This window comes from Dromiciops gliroides, chromosome X, assembly GCF_019393635.1.
Source record: "Dromiciops gliroides isolate mDroGli1 chromosome X, mDroGli1.pri, whole genome shotgun sequence".
NCBI lineage: Eukaryota > Metazoa > Chordata > Mammalia > Microbiotheria > Microbiotheriidae > Dromiciops > Dromiciops gliroides.
In genome coordinates, this window is record NC_057867.1 from 28703999 (window position 1) to 28727116 (window position 23118).

Here is a 23118-nt window from a genome sequence, read left to right on the forward strand (position 1 = left end):
ATCCCCTAGTGGTAATGTCCTAAAGATTTCTTCGAGGATCTTCCACTTCTTTAAATGGCCTTAGGGTTGTTACTGGACAGAACCTGGTATAAACAACACTGAAGGATGAACTTAGTGCACCAGGTAAAACAAAAACCCAGAAAGAACAGCAAAAGAGACAACAAGCAATGTAATGGCCCCCTGAAGAAGTAACCAAATATGGAGGAGAATGGAGATTAAAAATCCGAAGCTTCACCTTTCCCCTTCAGAAGTCCTGCATTTGAACAGTCTGCTGAGCAGGAAGAACCCCAGGAACCTCAGGATTACAACACAGATGATAACGCATCCAGCACAGTCACTGATTCTCATCACAAATCACGATTGTCTGTAGTAAAGTAGCTAAGTAAGCTCTTGCATGATGCCTATCTAGGTTTCAGACTCAGTCATAGGATCTGCCCTGTACTACCACTCATTCAGTGTTCCCTAGGCCCAGCAGCCAGGACCTTCTCCTTCCTGGGAACCCCATCAAAGAGGTACCTTTGTGGAGGAACTTCTCCCTTATTCCACAGGGTCTGGGTAAATAATTTTACCTCCCTCTTGTCATTAGAAACAAGGCATCTCCCCAACATTCTAGCCTATGGTCTTCCCAAGTCTCCCTTTGAAGGGGTATACACTTAATACTCTGTCAGCAATGTGGAAGGGCGCTATCAGTTCCAGATTATAGTAAGCAAACGGTTATGCTGGACTTGCCACTGGCTACTGCACCGCAGCTAGGACCACTCAGTTGCTAGTGGGACCTGTGCTACTGCCCATTTTCCTGCCACTAAGGTCCAGGTTCTGCTGCCCTGTAAAGGGGCAGAGTGCTTCTCCCGACCAGAATCCCAGCTTCTCCCACCACGGGCCAAACTCTACATCCTTTTAGTGGGGAAAGGGGAGTTAGCAGTGTCATTCCTTGCCTGTCCTGTCACTCTCCCTCTCTCCCTCTGCTAGGATAAATGCTCCCCTCCATGCTGGGATCCAGTACTGTTTCCTCACTATGCTGAAGCCTGAGCACAGCTACCAATGCTAGGGATGGCCATCTTAGGATCACTGTTTGCTCAACTATGCTTGAAGGTAGAGACAGAAAAAAAGCCCAAGTGGAAGCCCAAGACTTATCTAAGCTAGAATATGTGCTCTAGTTGCCATATGAATAAACTCACCATTTCTGCTGAGGTTGGGAGAGTACCCAGGGCCTGCACTGGAGTGTAATCTACCAAGGTCCCTCACCCACTTTTATTTGTTGTGGTGGTGGTGGTTTTTTTTTTTCTTTTTTGTGGGGCAATGAGGGTTAAGTGACTTGCCCAGGGTCATACAGCTAGTAAGTGTCAAGGGTCTGAGGTTGCATTTGAACTCATATCCTCCTGAATCCTGGGCCAGTGCTTTATCCACTGCAGCGTCACCTAGCTGCCCCCTCTCAACTACTTTTCTTTTTTTTTTTTAAGGGCAACGGGGTTAAGTGACTTGCCCAGGGTCACACAGCTAGTAAGTGTCAAGTGTCTGAGGCCGGATTTGAACTCAGGTACTCCTGAATCCAGGGCCAGTGCTTTATCCACTGCGCCACCTAGCCACCCCCTCTCACCTACTTTTCACTGGAAATCCCACGGAGAAAAAGAATTAAGAGTTCATAGCTCTGTGTGGAAATATTTTGCATGACTGCCCATGTATAGCTTGTATTGAATTGCTTGAGTTCTTGGGGGAGAAGGGGAGGGAGGAAGAGAATTTGGAACACAAAGGTTTTTTTTTTAATGTCAAAATTTGTATTTACATGTAATTTGGGAGAATAAAATTCTAAATAAAAAAGAGTTCCTAGCTCTGGAGTGAGACTAGAATCTCTCTCTCTTAAATGGACACAGCCTCTAATCCTTCTTCCCCTCAGAACATTAGCTCGCTTGAATTTGGCACATTTGTCCTGTCCTTAATTCAAGAAATGTCTCTAGGATCTTGGGGAGGTTCAGGAACTGTTCTTTCAAGGGACTTCCGCTAAAGAGTCTTAACAAAGTCCACATGGCCCAGTTCTTAATATAAAAAGTCCCAAGCAATCATAGAATCACAGATTTAAAGCTAGAAGAGACCTAAAAAGTCACTGAGTTGGGCAGCTGGGTGGTGCAGTGGGTAGAGCACTGGCCCTGGATTCAGGAGGACCTGAGTTCAAATCTGGCCTCAGACACTTGACACTTACTAGCTGTGTGACCCTGGGCAAGTCACTTAACCCTTATTGTCCCGCCCCCCCAAAAAAGTCATTGAGTCCATCAAGCCCAACCCCTTCATTTAATGGAAAAGGAAACTGAGCCTCAAGGTATGATTTGAATTGTCTGAGGTTACATAGGGAGTAAGGGGCAAAGCTGGGATTTGAGCACAGATTCTCTGATTCCAAATCCAGTCCTCCACTGGATCACAATTCAATCCCCAAACTCCAGTTGTTAGGAAGAATCCATGTCCGTGACAATTGGAAATCTGAACATTTCAATCATCCCCAATACGAAGTTAAGCAAATTCCCCAAAAGACATTTGACATTTATCATCTTTGGGGCATGACTATCAAAGACTTAGTGCATGAACTTCTGAGTCACAAGATGGCAGACTTGACATTTTCTCTGATCCCTACAACCTCTAAAAGCTCTTCCAAACAGAAATTATACACCAAAAATAAAGCAACTTCATCTGTCTCCATGGTCTAGGACAGAATCCAAAAGAATGTGGGAGAACAAAGTAACCAACCCAGGAACTGATGTTCACTGACCTTGAGTTCACTTGGCACTCCTCCCTTACCTTCCACACCACATGCAGAAAGGCTACACTAGCCAATCCAAGGACCCCGATCCCTACAGCATGGTCCCTTCTCCATCTTTCCAATGCAATGGATGCCATGGTTCCAGGCTGTGAAAATCTTCCCCTGCCATGACAGACAGCCAGGCAGACACAGTACATCATAAGTAAAAGCCTGTAGGGGCCATAACCCCATAGTACCAACGGGACAGCTCTCTAGCAGTGTTATCAGCAGGGTAAAGCTTTGAACTGCTGGTGCCAAGCCAAAGGAATTAAGTAGCCTTGTGTGGAACAGGATACCAGGTCAGGACACAATGAGTGTGGGGGACTGTGAAGCACTCCACCAAGTCCGAAGCAAGGGGAACAGCATCCAGCTGGGGCCACTTCTGACCACCCAAAGTCATGTAGAAATCTAGACAGGCGAACTGCAAATTTTCTAGTATGAGAGGAGGCTTAGACCCTTTGAGATCCAGCCCCCCAGGAAACTGCCATCAGAGGAGAGAGTCAGAAAATGAAAAGGGGAGAATCATGCAGACAAAAGTAAGACTGAAATGACCAAAGATCTCAGGAAGAAGTATCAAAAAACCTTGAACATAAGCAGATAAGTCAACATGGAAATCATTAACAACAGAAGGAAATATGGCATCTAGATCCATAGCAATGAGGGGACAGTGCAGAGGGAAGGCTTGGATAAACCCCTTCCTGTGCACCAGCAGGTTCCATTCTTTCCCATCCACCACTTGCTGCTCCACTTTGGCGATGTTGTGGGAGATGTCATAGATCACATGGAGGTCCAAATCATCAGGGGTTGGGTTGAAGACACTGGCAAAAGTCTATTGGGTCTAGAATACCCTGGAACATCCAGTTGACCAAGGAGTAGTTTCCAGTGGCTGCTCTCCTCTTAAGGTAGTACTGCCCCTGACGGGAATTGATCTGTGCACATGCTAACTGGTTGTTTTTCATGATAATCTTGTCTCTCTTCATAGCTTTTTCCATAGCCATCAGTGCATCTGTAACTACTTGATGGCCCAGGCCTCTGCTGTAACATACTCATTAAAAATATCATCTATAGGGGCAGCTAGGTGGCACAGTGAATAAAGCATCAGCCCTGGATGCAGGAGTACCTGAGTTCTAATCTGGCCTCAGACACTTGACACTTACTAGCTGTTTGACACAGGGCAAGTCACTTAACCCTCATTGCCCCCCCCAAAAAAATATCACCTATAACTTGCATTTCAGCATAATGATTAACTTCTCCCAAGGTCCCAAGTGGAGATAGATGTCCCTTCTTAGCCCTAGGGAAGACCTTATTCAGGTCAGCTTGTGACCACACCCATATTCCTTACAGTGCTCCTTGTCCTCAGCCCCGGTACAGCCTTCTCATAAAGAACAGTACACTTCTGTATCCAGGGTCTCTTCTAAGTCCTTGGCATTCACTCCACCCCAACAGAAATGTGGTCAAACATGGATTAGGCACATTGCTCAGCACTTCACAGGCTGGACCTCAGTTTTATTAAGGTTGGTTCTTAGAAAGAGACTCTGACACCACCTAGGGACGCTATGGCTTCTGGGTCACTCATATCAAAGACAGCCATATTCCCAATAGCAAATCCATAACCAGAATAGACATCAGGAAGCCCAACAGATCTATGAACAATTCCAGGTAGGGCTACTACATTGCCAATCTGTTTCATTGCTGGCAGGAAGCCACCAACACCTCCACCTCACCAAGCATTTCTTATCTCCTCAAACAATAGTTACTCATAGGGATTATCGACATAGTACACTCCTGTCACCTACATATGGAGCATGAAGCCCTTCTTTATCCTCTGGAAGCTCGTGGATTTTGTCTAAGTACTGAAGCTCATCATTGTAGCTGTGGCTCATAGCAACTTCTGGCCCTGACTCTGCCTCAGCCTCTTGAATTGGTCCAACACCTCCTTTTTGTATGCTTCTCTTGAGTCTTGTATTTGCAAATCGAATTGTCTGTTTGGCTCCAGTCTTTTTATCGGGAAAGCCTGAAAGTCCCCTATTTCATTCAATGTCCATTTTCTTTTCCTCTGAAAGATTTTTATGCTCAATTTCTTTGGGTAATTGATTCTTGGTTATAATCTAAGCTTCTTTGCCTTCCGGAATATCATATTCCAAGCCCCCCAATCCTTGAATGTAGAAACTGCTAAATCCTGTGTAATCCTGACTGTAGCTCCTTGATATTTGACTTATTTCTCTCTGGCTGCTTGCAGTATTTTCTCCTTGACTTGAGAGTTCTGGAATTTGGCCACAATATTCCTGAGAATTTTCATTTTGTGATCCCTTTCAGGAGGTGATAGGTGGATTCTTTCAATGTCTATTTTACTCTCTGGTTCTAAGATATCAGGGCAGTTTTCCTAGCTAATTTCTTGAAAGATTCTGTCCAGACTCTTTTTTTTTTTTGGTCATGGCTTTCAGGTAGTCCAATAATTCTTAAATTATCTCTCCTGGATCTATTTCCAGGTCAGTTGTTTTTACAATGAAGTATTTTACATTTTCTTCTATTTTTACATTCTTTTTATTTTGTTTGATTCTTGCTGTTTCATGAAGTTATCAGCTTTTACTTGTACAATTATAATTTTTAGGAATTATTTTTGCCAGATAGCTTTTGTACCTCCTTTTCCATTTGGTCAATTCTACTTTTTAAGGAGTATTTTTTCCCAAGCTGTTGACTCTTTTTTCACTTGCATCACTCTTGACTCTTGCATCACTCTCATTTATTTTCCCACTTTTCTTCTACTCTCTTATTTGATTTTTTAAATCCTTTTTGAGCTCTCCCAGGAGGACTTTTTGGGCTTGAGACCAATTCATATTTCTCTTTAAGGCTTTGCATATAGGTGTTTTGACATTGTTGTCCTCTTCTGAGTTTTTGTTTTGATCTTCTCTGTTGCCATAGTAGCTTATGGCTTATTTTCTAGCCTATTTCATGACTTTTAAAGTTGAGCTCTGCTCCTGTGGTACAGGGGGCATTGTCTAAGCTTCTTGTGCTGGGGGGTCAGGGGGATAGTCACTGGTGTTCTGCCCCAGGGTTTCCAGGACTGGTGGCTCTGTTGGAGGAGGGGGTGCTCCAGGTCTGGCAATTTGACCACTGCACTGGGGTCATTTGGCCTAGTAGAGTCTATTGTGCTGGAGATCCCAGGGCTGGCAGTTTGCCTGCTATGGTAGGGACTGGATACCTCATAGCTGCCCCATATGCCACTGGCCTGCTGAGCCAGGACCACGGGGCCTTGGCTGCTGGTCTGTGCTGGGGCTAAGAGGCTCCTGCTGACTTGCCCAGACACCACCTGCACTGGGCTGCACTCCCCTTTTACCCAAGTGAGATAGACCTTTTCTGTAGTCCTAAGTTATCTTGGGCTTGAAAATTGTTTTATCCCATCCTTTTAGTTCTGTCACTCCAGAATTCATTTTGAGATGTGATTTAAAGTTATTTTGAGAGAAACAGGGGAGATATCAGGCAACTTACTTCCTTTTTTCCACCATCTTGGCTCTACCCCCTCTATACAGGCTAAATAGGAAATAATGAACAAAGGGAAGGCAATGGAATTAAGAGAGGTTGAGGAAGGCTTCCTGTAGAAGGTAGGATTTTAGTTGACTTAAAGGAAGTCAGGGAGGTCAGTAGTCAGAGAGGAGGACAGAGAACATTCCACACATGGGGGACAGTTGGAGAAAATGCTCAGAGCTGAGAAATGGAATATCTTGTATATAGAACAGCCACAAGGCCTGTGTTGCTGGATTAAAGAGTACACTTTGGGGAGTAAGGTATAAGAATACTGGAAAGGTAGGAAAGCTTTAGGTTTTGAAAGTCTTTGAATGCCAAACAAAATATTTTGTGTTTGTTCCTGGAGTTTACTGAATAGGGAGGTGATGGGTCAGAGCTGCACTTTAGGAAAATCACTTTGGTGGCTGAATGGAGAATGGATTGGAATGGGGAGAGACCTGAGGCAGGCAGAATCACCCCCACCCCCCGCAGCTATTGCAATAGGCTAGGAATAAGGTGATGAGAGTCTGCGTTAGGATGGTAGCAGTGTCAGAGATGATAAGGGGGCACATTTAAAAGAAAGTGGAGGGAATAAAATAATGTTTCCCAATGAGTGATAGAGCTTAGGATATAGCTCAGGTTAACCTACACTATAAATCTGAGCTTAACCATGCATGCAAAAGGATAGATGTTCAATAGTAAAGGCATATTTTAAATACTTTCAGAAAGAAAACCAGAACTGAAGAGACTGCTTGCTTCTCAAACATCCCAAACAACAGAAATGCTGGAGGAGTGAATAAATTAGGCTGCCAAAGACTGAAAAAATAGCAATAGATAGATAGCAGAGAGACCACAGAGACTTCTTTCTAAATGTACACAAGGAGAGAGGGGTGAAGGTAGAAACCTGGTAGAGGTAACAGTGAAGAGGCACTATGGACAATACCTAGTAACACCCTGACTACAGCTGAATCAATATTTGTTTGCACTGTGGGACTACATTAATAATAAAAATAATAATAGCTAACATTTATATAGCACTTACTATGTGCCAGGCACTGTGTTAAGTGCTTTACAATTATTCTCTCATTTGAGTCTCTGGAGCTTGTGGGAGTCACAGCCTCTCCTCCGCCATCTTGGCTCCTCTCTCATTTGAGTTTCACAGCAACTTTGGGAGGTAGGTGCTATTATTAGTCCCATTTTGCAAATGAGAAAACCAAGGCAAACAGAGCTGAAGTGACTTGCCAAGGGCCACATAGCTAGAAAGTGTCTGGGGCCAAATTTTAATTCACCCTATTCACTGTACCACTGCAACATAGGAGCGTACCTGAAGGAGTAGGGGTGGAGTGGACATGGGGATAGAGAGAAATGTGTAATGTGCTGGGGTCAAATCAAGGTCTAGCAATGAGGGGAAGGTAACCCCTGTGTACAGTTGGAGTGGATAAGGGGGAAGTGAGAGTAAAAAGGGAGGAGAAAAGAAGGAGCCCTTAATATAGAAGTCAGATTTATACCACAGAAGCAAAGATGGTTCAATATCAGGAAAATAACCATAATTAATCATGTTAAATACAAAAACAGGGGGCAGCTAGGTGGTACAGTGGATAGAGCACCGGCCCTGGATTCAGGAGGACCTGAGTTCAAATCCAGCCTCAGACACTTGACATTTACTAGATGTGTGACCCTGGGCAAGTCACTTAACCCTCATTGCCTTGCCAAAAAAAAATCCAAAACCATACAATCATTTCAATAGATGCAGAAAAAGTCTTTGACAAAGTACAAAGTTCTTTTATGTTATTATTTGATATGTTTCTGGAAATGCTAGCAAAAGCAATAAGACAAGAGAAAGAGATTAAAGGAGTAAAGGTGATATCAAACTATCTTACTTGGTGGTATAAGGGTTTATGTGGAAAATCCCAGGGAATGAGCAAAGATACCAACTGAGACAACAAATAGCTTCAACAAAATTGCAGACTATAAAATAAGTTCTAAAAAGATCAATGACATTTCTATATAATAATAGCAAAACACAAGAAGAAACAATAATAGAAAGGGAAATCCCATTCCAAATAACTACAAAATGCATGACATATCTGGGGACTGACCTACCAAAGCAAACCAAAGTCTTATATAGATTCAATTATGAAGTGCTCCTTAAAGAAATAAAGAACAATTTAAATAGCTGGAGGAATATTCAGTGTTCATGGCTAGGATATACAAATATACTAAAAACAATACTACCAAATTAAAGCCACACTTTTAATGCTATATCAAATACCAATCAAATTTTGGGATACAGTGAAAACAGTGCTCGGAGAAAATCATATCCTTATAAATGTACATTGACAAAATAGAAAAAGATAGGATTAATGAATTGAATATGTATTTTAAAAATTAGAAAGCCGGGACAGCTAGATGGTGCAATGGATAGAGCACCAGCCCTGGATTAAGGAGGACCTGAGTTTAAATCCGGCCTCAGACACTTAACACTTACTGGCTATGTGACCCTAGGCAAGTCACTTAACCCCAATTGCCTCACCCCCGCCAAAATATTAGAAAGCCAACAATATTTTTTAAATTAAAATAAGCACAAAAGAAGATATATTAAGAATTGGAAAGGAAATAAATAAATTGAAAACCAAAAATAACAACAAAATAATAACGATAACAAAGCAACAACAACTTTGGGATACTTTATGGAACCTGATAAAATAATAATATTCATCTAGAAAAACAAAAAGATCTAGACTATTAAGAGAAATGGCTTCCAGACTTGAAACAACATTATAAAGTAGTAGTCATCTAAACCATTTGGTATTGGTTAAAAGACAGAGCAATAGATCAATGTAACAGACTAGACAAGACAATCCGAAATAATAGAACTAAATAACATAGTGTTTGATAAAGTTTAAAATATAAATTACCTAATTTTTTAAAACTCCTTATTTGAAAAAAATTGCTAGGAAAACTGGAAAGCATTCTCGCTGAAATTAGGCTTAGGCCAACACCTCACATCATATTCAATAACACATTCTAAATTGATAAGAGGGGCAGCTAGATGGCGCAGTGGATAGAGCACCGGCCCTGGAGTCAGGAGTCCCTGAGTTCAAATCCCGCCTCAGACACTTAACACTTACTAGCTGTGTGACCCTGGGCAAGTCACTTAACCCCAATTGCCTCACAAAAAAAAAAAACCAAAAAAACCAAAAAAACCAAATAAATTGATAAGAAAACTTAATATTAAAGATTATCCTTTTAAAAATTAGAAGAGAAGCAGATCATTCACAGCTATGTATAGAAGATATATTCTTAACTAAATAGTAGATAGAGGAAATTACAAAAGATAAAATAGATTACTTTGATCACATGAAACTGAAAGGCTTCTTTCTACACAAAAATTAATGCACCTAGGATAAGAAGGGAAGTGGTCAAATGGGAAAAAATCTTTGTAACAAATTTCTCTGATAAGGGTTTAGTATCCCAGATATACAAACTATATATACATATATGTATATATGTATGTATGTATGTATAAGATAGCCATTCCCCAATAGAGAAGTGATCAAGGGATGTGAACGAACAGTTCTCAAAAACAAACTGCAAAGTATTCATGACTATATGAAAGAATGCTGAAAATTGCTAATAAGAGAAACACAAATCAAAACAACCCTGAGGTTTCTCCTGACAGCCTACAAATTGGCAAAAACGTCCAAAAGTGGCTACAGTCAATGTTGGAGCAGTTGTAGAAAGATAGGTACCTTAATACATTATTGGGGTGGTGGTGGGCAGCTAGGTGGTGCAGTGGATAAAGCACCAACCCTGGATTGAGGAGGACCTGAGTGCAAATCCTGCCTCAGACACTTGACACTTACTAGCTGTGTGACCCTGGGCAACTCACTTAACCCTCATTGCCCCACAACAAATAAATAAATAAATAAATAGACAGACAGATAAATAAATACATACATACATTATTGGTGGACCTATGAAGTGGTACAATCATTTTGGAAAGCAATTTGGAATTACACAAATAAAGTGACTAAAACGTCCATATCTTTTTGAACCAGAGACTCCACTACTGGCCTTATACCCCACAGAGGCCATCAATACAAAGTGTCTATATACTCCAAAATGTTTATGGCAGTACTTTCTGTGATAGCTAAGAATTGGAAACAAACAAAACAAGACAAAACAAAAACAAAAAAGAAATGGAAACAAAGTAGGTGCCCAGCAACTGGGGAATGGCCAAACAAATTATGGTACGTGAATGTGATGGGATAGTACTCTGCTGTAAGAATTTGTAAAAATAAAGGGATTTGACTGGATGATCTCTAAAATCACTACCAGTTCTAAATCCTTTTGGTAAGGTTGGTGACTGCCAAAGGTTTGTGAGTCTTAAAAAACGGGGAAAGGAACATGTTTCAAAATATTTCTCCAGTTGTTCAACTCTTGTGTGAGAAATTCTACTCTCCTAGGTTAAGTAATTGTCTTTAGTAGACCCTATTAAATGCCAGTGTGTTCCCTAGGAGTAGTAACATACCAACCCATTATAACCTATCGTTCCATTAACAATGATGAGTTTATTAGATTCCAAGAGAGTAGCCATCTGGATATGGATCAGAGGAGAGAGAAATTTTGATGGATAAATAGATTTGGAGAGTGGAATATTTCCTAGGTAGGGTAAATGCCAAAGCGTAGGTAGCTGGAGATAAAACCTGACTATTTGAAGGAGGATACTGAACTTTGCAGAGTAGGTTGGAGATAGTGCCAATGCTAAATAGATGATTTCATAATATTATTTAGGTAAGACCTATGGCAATACCAAAAGAGCAAAGAAAGATTCCTGAAATCTGAAAATATTGCGTAGGTTCAAAAGGAAAAAAAAGTATATTTGGGGAAAGTAAACCCATTCTTAAAGCAGACATGTTCATTTTCATGCTTTGATATGCATGACTGAAGGAATGTTGATCAAAACAGTCCACTATGAAAAACTATTTTGTAGATTCATTTCTCTCTATTTTAGCTATACTCTTATATCTAACATAGGCTTATTAGTTATCCCAAAGGGCTAATATATATTGAAGGTCTTTGCAGCCTTCTCACTTTGGAAGATTCCTCTATTCCAGCAACCCCTTCCTCCAATTAGTGATTTTCTCCTGGAAATTCAATTTTGAGGAAGTGTCCAGGTTAACTTTGCTCACTCCTTCACTCCTCTCTCTGTTCTGCTTCTTACTCTCTACAGACATCATCACCACCACCACCACTTCTACCACTGTCATCATCACTGTCACTAGCATTTACAAAGTGCTGAAAGGTTTGCAAAGTACTTTATGAATATGATTTCATTTGATACTCACAGCAACCTTGGGAGGTTGAAAACAGAGAAGCTGGAAAGCTCTATGTGAACTGATGCACAGTGCAGAGCCAAGAAAACAATTTACACAATGACTTAAACAATATAAATGGAATAATGAGCACACTCCCAAAAAAATCAAAAGTAAATGTAACAAAATCATAAAGATCAAGTAGGACTCAAATGAAGAGATATGAGAGGACATCTTCAATCAACTTCTTCGTGGAGGTGGAAGGTCCAAAAATGTTACACATTGCACATGTTTTTGGACTTTTAAAAATGTATTGATTAGGGGCAGCTAGGTGGCGCAGTGGATAGAGCACCGGCCCTGGAGTCAGGAGTACCTGAGTTCAAATCTGGCCTCAGACATTTAACACTTACTAGCTGTGTGACCCTGGGCAAGTCACTTAACCCCAATTGCCTCACTAAAAAAAAAAAAAAATTTTTTAAATGTATTGATTAGGAGGCAACTAGGTGGCACAGTGGATAAAACACCAGCCCTGGATTCAGGAGGACCTGAGTTCAAATCCGGCCTCAGACACTTGACACTTACTAGCTGTGTGACCCTGGGCAAGTCACTTAACCCTCATTGCCCCGCAAAACAAACCCAAAAAATATATTGATTAGTTACGCTGGTTTTTTTCCTCTCTGAAAATTACTATTTATTATATTAGATGGCTCTCTGGGAGGGGAAGGGAAAGGGCTACTTGGGATGACTATGATGATGTAAGAAACAGAAGCTATCAATAAACACTTATTTTTTAAAAAATACTCAGCACATATTCACATTGGTCTCTAGTTGCTGAGTTCTTGTGGTCAGTTTACTTCTCAATCTGACTGTGTCAGTGGAGCAAAATCACTGTCAGGAGCACAACAGCCACAAGGTTCAAAATTCCTCTACTAAGGCCTGTGATCACCTGGAGCTCCCCTTCTTCCTTGTTGCCTTCCCTCCACTTCAGCCACAGCTTATCCACAAGAACATTCCAATCCAATACTAAAGACTAATGCCAAATGTTCCAGACTAGTCCGGATTCAGATTAATTTAGTGGTCCAGGCTCAGGATTAGAACAAAATGAGACGTTTAACAAAAAGTTTACTTAATGGAAAAGGATGGAAAGGATATTCAGCAAAGATACAGAAGTGATTCAATTAGGAGGCCCAAAGAGTCTCTTGACCTTGGAGTAGTCAATATATAATATAATGAGGATCCCCATCTGTGAATAAGAGTTAGGTGGGTAGGCCAGAGGTGGTACTACATTTATTTTTAACATCATTTTCATTTCTGAATATATCTCTGCTCCTTCCCTTACCCAGTGAGCCATCCCTTGTAACAAGAAATGAAAATGAAAATTCTAATCAGCAGGGTAATTTTTGCCCATTTGGACCTCTCTACAAGCAAGAATGGTGTTCTGATGTTCCATGGTATCCTTACAATGTTCCCGATGGAGCACAGTTTCTCTGCCGGACAAGTTGCTTAAGCTGGACTCTAAGCCAGTCATCTCCTCTGTATGGTATCACCTACTGGGTGAGTTGCATATAAGGATTTGGCATGGGTATATACTATAATAACTAACAAGCAAGACTCTCTTCAATAATAATTAACATTTATATAACATTTTAAGGTCTGCAAACAACTTTATAAATACATTATCCTCATTTGATCCCTGTGAGGCAGGTGTTACTATTATTCCTTTTTTGTTTCAAATTATCTCTCCTAGATTTATTTTCCAGATCAGCTGTTTTTCCAAGGAGATATTTCACATTACCCTCTATTTTTTCATTCAATTGGATTTGCTTTACTGTGTCTTGGTTTCTCATAAAAAAGCTTCCATTTGTTCAATCCTAATTCTTAGGCAATTATTTTCAGCAGACAATTTTTTAATCTCCTTTTCCATTTGGCTTTTCAAACTGTTGACTTTTTTCTCATGACTCTCCTGCATTGCTCTCATTTCTCTTTCCATTCCTTCCTCTCTTTCTCTACATCTTCGTTCTATCTCTCCTACTTTCACTTCAAAGTCCCTTTTGAGAGCTTCCTTTTTTTAACAGGTGAGGAAACTGGGGTTAAAAGAGGTTGTCTTACCCAAGGTCACAGCCAATCAATGTCTGAAGTAATATTTTAACTCAGGTCTTTCTGACTACCAGGCTGGAGCTCTATACCTTATGCAAGCTTCCTCTCTAATTTAGCACTTATACATATATCGAGTCATGGCACTCCTCTACTAAAAACTTTACAATATCTCACTAAAGCCAATCAAGACAAATTCAAATGACTTTGCCTAGCACTCCAGGCCTTCTACAATCTCATACCACCTACCTTGTTAGCCTTTTCTCATGCTACTCTCTTCTATATACTGTACACTTCAGCAAAATTGGAATATTTTCAAATCATCAGATATACCCTGAGATTTCCAGTCTCTATGTATTGTATACTCACATCACTCCCTATGAATAAAATATCCTCACCTTCCTTCACCTGCTAAATTCTTACATATACTTTATTTTTTATTATCTTTTTTTTGGTGAGGCAATTGGAGTTGTGACTTGCCCAGGGTCACACAGCTAGTAAGTGTTAAATGTCTGAGGTCGGATTTGAACTCAGGTCCTCCTGAATCCAGGGCCGGTGCTCTATCCACTGTACTACCTAGCTGCCCCTTACATATACTTTAAAGACCAACTCAAATGTCATCTGTATGAGAATCTTTCCTGATTCTCCCTGTCAGTTTATAACTTTTTAATGTACTTTCCCATGTAATGCTGTCTGTTGTAGTTATCAAAACAGTGTAGATGTAGATACTTAATAAATTTTTACTGAAATAATGAACCAAGTGAAATAATGAGCTCAATGTAATATTGATATTCTCCTGGTTAGATGATATAGCTATAAATCATGTAACACCAAAATCTCCAAGAATGAAATTTCAGGTGATCTAAAGGGAATCAGAAAGACACAAGTGTGAGATAAACCAGTTTCTACAATACTAATGATTATATGCTCCCACGAAATGACATAAAAGATATCAACAAGAGTACATATGTAGGAAGGGATGAACTGAAGCAACTTCCCATGGAAATTGGCATGCAATCTGACCCTTTGCTGAAGGCCATGTGAGATAAATGGTTCCCAGTTGCTTTCTTGGTCCTTGTGACTAGAGCTGTGTCAAAGATTACTGGCAAATAAGCTAGAAAGAACTACCCATTCAGTAGACTTTAAGAGGAATTGAGAAGAAAATACTTCCTCTCTTTTAAGAAAGTCATTTATAACTCTTTCAGTTCCCCTTTGGACTTTCTTTTTTTGTTGTAAATTTTTTATTCATTTTAAACTTAAATACAAAATGAGAAAAGAAAAAAAAGAACATTGCTGTGTACACAGAACATGAGAGAATTCAATATAAAACAATAAATTTCCTTTTCAAGAAAACCTATATAATAAATACTACACATTGTTTTCAAAGCTACCCTCCTTTTCTGTACTTCCTTGTAGGTTTTCTTTCTGTTCTCTCCTGTGCCCTTTATATTTTACTTTCTTTCCCTCCCTCACCCATCCCATCCTAAAGAAGGCTACAATTAAACATGTACATACATATATATATATATATACATAGATATCTATAAACACGCACATATATACATATATACACTCATACACACATATGTAAGAACGTCTTCTGCATATTTCCACTTGTCATCTCTTTCTCTGAATGTGAATAGCATTTTCCTTCATAGGTCTATGTCTTTCCACATTTTTCTAAATCAACCAGCTCATTAGTTCTTACACCACAGCAATATTCCAACACAATTACATCCTCTCTGAGAGATTGCCTACAAAACAATTTTCTGTATTCCTTCTATTGTTGGCTACCCTTTTGGACATTCAAGATTGGGAGGAGAGGAAGAAATTTTTCTCTCCTTTCTGTCTGTACCCCTTCTTCCCATGCCATCATGGCTGTGGTAGCAAGAATGTGCTTGCCTGTAAAAGTCTGAGATTATTTTGTTTTGTGTCTTTTTTCCCTGAGTATAAGTGATCAAAGGGCTAAGATAGAGGCTTCCATCCATGTTGGTGGCCTCGTGAATTGAAGAGTTCTGACCTTTCTGATCTGAGTGTCATCCAGAAGGAGGTGCTTCCTACAACTATACTACTTTTGAAAGGAGAAAACACACTCCTACTAGAAGAGTCAGAAGGCTGTTGTATCGGAAAGTACTACAAAAGTTCAAGCTATGCCTATTTTACCAGGAGAAGTGGATTTGCAATTGTACAGATAAGTCACATCAGAGGGAAATTTTTTAAAAAGTCTATTCAATAGTCCCCAAAATACTTTTACCTTTCAGGATATTATAATGGGTGAGACGGGTTATTATTTTATGTTTTAAGTATTTGCTCATGCATTATTATGAGTCTTTTATGTTTTAAGCATTTTTTTGTGGCGAAGGAATTAAAGAGCTGTCTTATACCAGACATCTATTTCGTACACCAAGTATAAAAGCTATTAATCCCTTTTAAGGAGAGACCCTAGACACTCTAGATATCTAAGCTTTAAGAGATTTTCCCCAAAACTCTTTAATAGGAGCAGAATGAGCCAGTGAGCATGAAAAAAAGCTTAATCTCTCTTTAGGGTCAGGCTCCCCCAAGAATGAATCTGATCCATGTGAGAGATGTAGCTCCTTGTGAGAGGGGGCACCTTTTGTCATGGGTTTCATATATGACTGTGAAAGAATGTGGGCTGGTCACAGTCAATGGACACGAGCAAAAAACCTCCCAAGTGTTGTATCCATTTAGTATTTGGGGTTTTTTTTTGTTTTGTTTTGTTTTTTTTTGTGGGGCAATGAGGTTATTGCCCAGGGTCACACAGCTAGTAAGTGTTAAGTGTCTGAGGCCACATTTGAACTCAGGTCCTCCTGAATCCAGGGCCAGTGCTTTATCCACTGTGCCACTCGCTGCCCCCTCCATTTAGTATTAAATGAAGTAGAGGAATACTTCAAACACATTAAATGGATCCTTTCTGTAGGTCTTATGGAAAGACATGAAAAGGATCCTATTGGATAGGAATGCATGGATGGGTTACAATATGCATAAGTCAAGGAAGTACTCACAAAAAATGAGATCAAAGATTCACTTCAGTACAGAGATGCCACTGTTGTGGCATTATAGATATTATATTAAATGACAAGGAATCTTGTCTGCTTTAACACTATGGGTATACCATATAGCCTATCTAAGTCACTCAAAAATTGTTGAACTTCTGAATATCATATGCATCATCCCTTAGTTTTTTTTTTTAACTTAAATACTAAGTATGTATTCCTCTGGGGGGAAATGATACCCAAAGACTTCAAAGAGAGCTCTGATTGAGGCAGGGAGCAATCATAACTTTAGAAAACATATGGCAAAACATGATTCTCACCTCTCACCAGAGAGGGAATGAACTAGTGATGTCAATGAGGCATACTTTTCCATTTTTCTTGTGCAGTTATTTAGTTGTATCTGACTCTTCATGACCCCGTGGACCATGGACAAGAGCACACCAGGCCCTTCTATCCTCCACTATCTCCTAAAACCTGTCCAAGGTCATGTTAGTTGCCTCCATGACATTATCTGTTCATGTCGTCCTTTTCTGCCCCCTTCTTTTGCTTTCCATTTTTCCCAACATCGGGGTCTCTCCCAAAGATTCCTATCTTCTCATTATGTGACTAAAGTATTTAAGCTTCAGTGTCAGGATTTGGCCTTCCAATGAATATTCTGAATCAATAACAGCATTGACTGTTTTCATCACTTTTCTGTCCAAGGGGCTCTCAAAAGTCTTCTCTAACACCACAATTGGAAAGCACTGATTCTGCAGAACTCAGCTTTCCTTATAGTCCAACTCTCATGGCCATACATGATTACTGGCAAAACCATAGCTTTGACTATATGGACCTTCGTAGGCAAGGTGATATCCAGATTTACCATACATTTCCTTCCAAGGAGAATTTTTAAATTTCATGTCTGGGGGCAGCTAGGTAGCACAGTGGATAAAGCATCGGCCCTGGAGTCAGGAGGACCTGAGTTCAAATCTGGCCTCAGACACTTAACACTTACTAGCTGGGACCCTGGGCAAGTCACTTAACCCCAATTGCCTCACTAAAAAAACAAAAAAAAAAATTTCATGTCTGCAGTTGCCTTCTGCAGTGATCTTTGAGCCCAAGATTATAAAATCCAATACTACGTCCATTTCTTCTCCCGCTATTTGCCAGGAAGTGATAGGACCAGTTGCCACGATCTCAGTTTCTTATGTGAAGCTTCAAGCCAGCTTTTACACTCTCCTCTTTCACCCTAATCAAGAGGCTTCACTTTCTGTCATCAGAGTGGTATCATCTACATATCTGAGATTGTTGGTATTTCTCTTGGCAACCTTAATTCTGGCTTTTATTCATCCTGCCTGGCATTTTGCATGATGTACTCCGAATATAAGTTAAATAAATAAAGTAACAATATACAGCTTTGTCATACTCCTTTTCCAATATTAAACCAATCAGTTGTTCAATATTGGTTCTAGCTGTTGCTCTTTGGCCTGCATACAGGTTCCTCAGGAGTCAAGTAAGATGATATGGTGCTCCCATCGCTTTGAGGACTTGCCACATCTTGTTGTGATCCACATAGTCAAAGGCTTTAGTGTAGTCAATGAAGCAGAAATAGATGTTTTTTTCCTGAAATTCCTTTGCTTTCTCCATAATCCAGTGAATGTTGGCAATTTACATCCAGCTCTTCTGCCTCTTCAAAAACCAGCCTGTTCTTCTGTTAATTCTCAGCTCACATATTGCTGAAGCCTAGCTTGCAGAATCTTGAGCATAACCCTGCTGGTGTGTGAAATTAGTTCAACTGTTTGGTAATTCAAACATTCTTTGGCATAGCCCTTCTTTAAGATTGGGACATAAATTGATCTTTTCTAATCCAGTGGCCACTGTTGAGTTTTCCAAATTTCTTGGCATATTGAGTACAGCACTTTAATAATAATAACTTTAATAACCTTGGCAGAGCCAAGATGGTGGAAAAAAGGTAGCAACTCACCTGACTTCTTCCCCAAACCCCTGCAAATACCCTTAAATAATACCATAAGACAATTCCTGGAACAGCAGAACCCACAAAAGGACAGGGTAAAATAATTTTCCAGGGAAAGACAATTTAGAAGGTTGGCAGGAAAGGTCTATTGCACTGGGGTGAGAGTGCAGCACAGTCTAGTACAGGCCACCCCCAGTAAACCAGGAACAGGCCTTGAGAATCACTGAATCAGCAGTGGCAACAACTGATTCTGTACCTCTCAGCCCACAAACAGTAAGGGGGCCAAAATAAGTGGTCAGAAAGAGATTACAGGGATCTCTTTGCTGGCACTGAGGCGGGACTCTGTTGTTTTCCCTATACTTGGAGCCAAGTTGCAGTCCTGGGTGGCAGTCCCAGGGCAGGGAGGAGCACTAGAACACCAGAGCTTGGAGGCCACAGTGGAGCAGGGCCCCTCCTCATAGTTCCAGGGCAGAAAAGATGGCTTATGGCTGCTCACAGACCAGAGCACAGGCCAGGAAAGAAGTAAACATACCTCTCCTTAGATCATACCACCTTGTAAGAACTGAAAACTTACAGATACCCAGAAGTATCTCTTAAAACAGCTGCACAAAACCCCCAAAGCTTGGGACAGTGCACCCTCCACCCTGGAAGCAGAGCCCTACTTTAACAAAGAGTTAAACGTCAAGAAATAGGATAGGAAAATGAGCAAACAGGAAAAATTCTGACCATAGAAAGTTACTACGGTGACAAGGACAATCAAAGCATACCCTAAGAAGAAGATAACAAAGTCAAAGCTCCTATATCCAAAGCCTCCAAGAAAAAACATGAACTGGTCTCAGGCCATAGAAGTGCTCAAAAAGGACCTTGAAAATAAAGTCAGAGAAGTAGAGGAAAAATTGGGAAAAGAAATGAGAGTGATGCAAGAAAATCATGAAAAAAGAGTCAACATCTTGGTAAAGTCAACACAAAAATACTGGGAAAAATAACAGCTTAAAAAATAGCCTAGTCTAAATGGTAAAAGAGGTACAAAAATCCAATGAGGAGAAGAATTTCTTGAAAATAAGGATTGGCTGAATGGAAAAAGAGGCACAAAAATTCATGGTAGGAAAAAAAACTCCTTAAAAAGTTGAATTGGCCAAATGGAAAAGGCGGCACAAACACTCACTGAAGAAAATAATTCCTTAAAAGTTAGAATTGAGCAAATGTAAGCTAATGATTTTGTGATAAATCAAGAAAAAAAACAAAATAATGAAAAAAATACAAGACCATGTGAAATATCTCATTGGAAAAACAATGGGCCTGGAAAAAATCCAGGAGAGAGAATTTTTAAATTATTAGACTACCTGAAAGCCATGATCAAAAAAAAAATCCTAGACAACATCTTTCAAGAAATTATCAAAGAAAACTGCCCTTATATTCTAGAATCAGAAGCTAAAATAGATATTGAAAAATCTACCAGTCACCTCCTATAAGAGATCCTACAATGAAAACCCCCAGGAATATTATAGCCAAATTTCAGAGTTCCCAGGTCAAGGAGACAATATTGCAAGCAGCCAGAAAGAAACAATTCAAGTACCATGGAGCCAGTCAGGACCAAACAAGATTTAGCAGCTTTTACATTAAAGGATCAAAGGGTTTGGAATATGATATTCTGTAGGGCAAAAGAACTGGAATTATAACCAAGAATCACCTATCCAGCAAAACTGGATCCTTCGGGGGGAGGGGGGGGAAATGGGTATTCAATTAAAAAGAGGACTTTCAGGCATTCTTGATGAAAAGACCAGAGCTGAATATAAAATTTGACTTTCAAATACAAGACTCAAGAGAAGCATAAAAAGGTAAACAAGAAAAAGGAAAACATAAGGAATTTTAAAAGGTTAAAACTCTTTACATTCTTACATGAGAAGATTATACTTAAAGTATAAGTTCATAAGAACTTTCTCATTATATGGACAGTTGGAAGTACTATATATAGACAGAGGGCACAAGTATGAGTTGAATATGGAGGGATGATATCTAAAAATAAAATTAAGGAGTGAGAGATGAATACACTGGGAAAAAGGGAAAGGGAGAGGTGGAATGGGGTAAATTATCTCACATAAAAGAAGCAAGAAAAAGCTTATACAGTGGAGGGGAATATGGGGGAGGTCAGGGGAAGTGAGTGTACCTTACTCTTGTCAGAATTGGCTTAAAGAAGGAATAACATACACACTCAATTGGGTATAGAAATCTATCTTACCCTGCAGGAAAGTAGGAGGAGAAGGGGATAAGGGGGTATGTGATAAAAGGGAGGGAAGATTGGGGGAGGGGGTAGTCAGAAGCAAAACATTTTTTTATTCTTCTTTTTTTTTTTTTGCAGGGCAATGGGGGTTAAGTGACTTGCCCAGGGTCACACAGCTAGTTAAGTGTCAAGTGTCTGAGGCCGGATTTGAACTCAGGTACTCCTGAACACAGGGCCGGTGCTTTATCCACTGCGCCGCCTAGCTGCCCCCGAAGCAAAACATTTTTGAGGAGGGACAGGGTAAAAGGATAGAGAGAATAGAACAAATGGGGGGGGAAGGAATAAGATGGAAGGAAATGTAGTTAGAAACAATAACTGTGAAAAATATTGAAGCAAGTTTCTCTGATAAAGGCCTCATTTCTCAAACATCTAGAGAACTGAGTCAAATATATTAAAATAAGAGCCATTCCCCAACTGACACATGATCAAAAGATATGAACAATTTTCAGATGAAATAATCAAAGCTATCTATAGTCATATGAAAAAATGCTCTAACTCACTATTAATTGGAGAGGTGCAAATCAAAACAATTCTGAGGTACTACCTCATACCCAATAGATTGACTAATAGGACAGAAGAGTAAAATGACAAATATTGGAGGGGATGTGGGAAAATGAGATATTAATGCACTATTGGTGGAGTTATAAACTGATTCAAACATTCTGTATAACAATGTGGAACTATGCCCAAAGGGCTATAAAACTATGTATACTCTTTCACCTAGTGATAACAGTACTAGGTCTATATCCAAAAAGAGATAAAAACAAAAAGAAAAAGGACCTATAGGTACAAAATATTTATAACAGCTCTCTTCTGGTGGCAAAGAATTAGAAATTGAAGGGATACCCATCAATTGAGGAATGGCTGAACAAATTGTAGTATGTGATTATGATGGAATACTATTGTGCTATAAGAAATGAACAGGATGCTCTTACAAAAAACTGGAAAGACTTACATGAGCTGATGCAAAGTGAAATGTATTGTGTACAGAGTAATAGCAATATTGTAAGATGATCGGCTCTGAATGACTTAGCTATTCTCAGCAATACAATGATGCAAGACAACTCTGAAGGTCTTAGGATGAAAAATGCTATCCCTCCCCAGAGAAAGAACTGATGGTGTATGAATACAGATGTAAGCATATTTTTTACTTTATTTTTCTTGACGTTTTTGTTTGTTTTCTTTTACTATATTACTAATATGGAAATGTTTTACATAACTACACATGTATAACCTATATTGAATTGCTTGCCTTCTGAAAGATGGGGGGGGGGAGAAGAGATGAAGGGAGAGAATTTGGAGCTCAAAGTTTTTTAATGGATGTTAAAATAGTTTTTACATGTAACTGGGGGAAAATAAAATAAAATAAAGAAAAACAAATCAATGTAAAAAAAACAAAAAGAAGTACAGAAGAGGACAGAGTAATTTTGTTAGTACTTTTTAAATTTTATGTGATAGATAAAATTGTTTTTACATGTAATTGAGGAGAAATAAAATACTAAATAAATAACATCATTTTTATGGTTTTAAATAGCTCAGCAGGAATTCCATCACCTACACTGTCCTTATTGTTAGCAATGCTTCCTAAGGCCCACTTGATTGCACTCCCCAGGATATCTGGCTCTAGATTAGTAACCACACCATTGTGGTTAACAATGATGTTAAAATCTTTCTTGCCACTGCTTCTTAATCTCTTCTACTTCTGTTAAATCCCTACTATTTTTGTCTTTTATCATGCCGATTTTTGTATGAAACTTTCTCTTGGTGTCTCTAGTTTTCTTGAAGAGCTTTTTAGTATTTCCCATTCTATTGTTTTCTTCTATTTCTTTGCATTGCTCATTTAAGAAAACCTTTCTCCTTACTATTCTCCGGAATTCTGCATTTGGTTGGGTATATCTTTCCTTTGCTCCTTTACCGTTTGTTTTCCTTCAGTTATCTGTAAAGCCTCATTAGACAGCCATTTTGCTTTCTTGTTCTTTTTCTTTGGAATTTTTTGTTGTTGTTGCTGCCTCCTGTACAATATTGTAAACCCCATAGGTTGGCCACAGTCAGGTCCAGGTCTTGTTTTAACTGACAAACTTGCCTGTTACTCCAATTATCTTTTGATTTCCTACTTTAGCATTTGAATTTCCTATAATGAACGCAACATCTTTTTCAGTGTTATT

At 39.5% G+C, this 23118-nt stretch overlaps 1 protein-coding gene and 1 pseudogene across 2 annotated transcripts in view; both read right to left on the reverse strand.

Moving 5' to 3' along the window:
* The window catches only part of ZC3H12B (zinc finger CCCH-type containing 12B), a 321122-nt gene that overhangs the window by 234773 nt on the left and 63231 nt on the right, over nt 1-23118 (reverse strand). The window lies entirely within an intron of this gene.
* LOC122733898 lies at nt 760-4671 on the reverse strand (annotated as a pseudogene).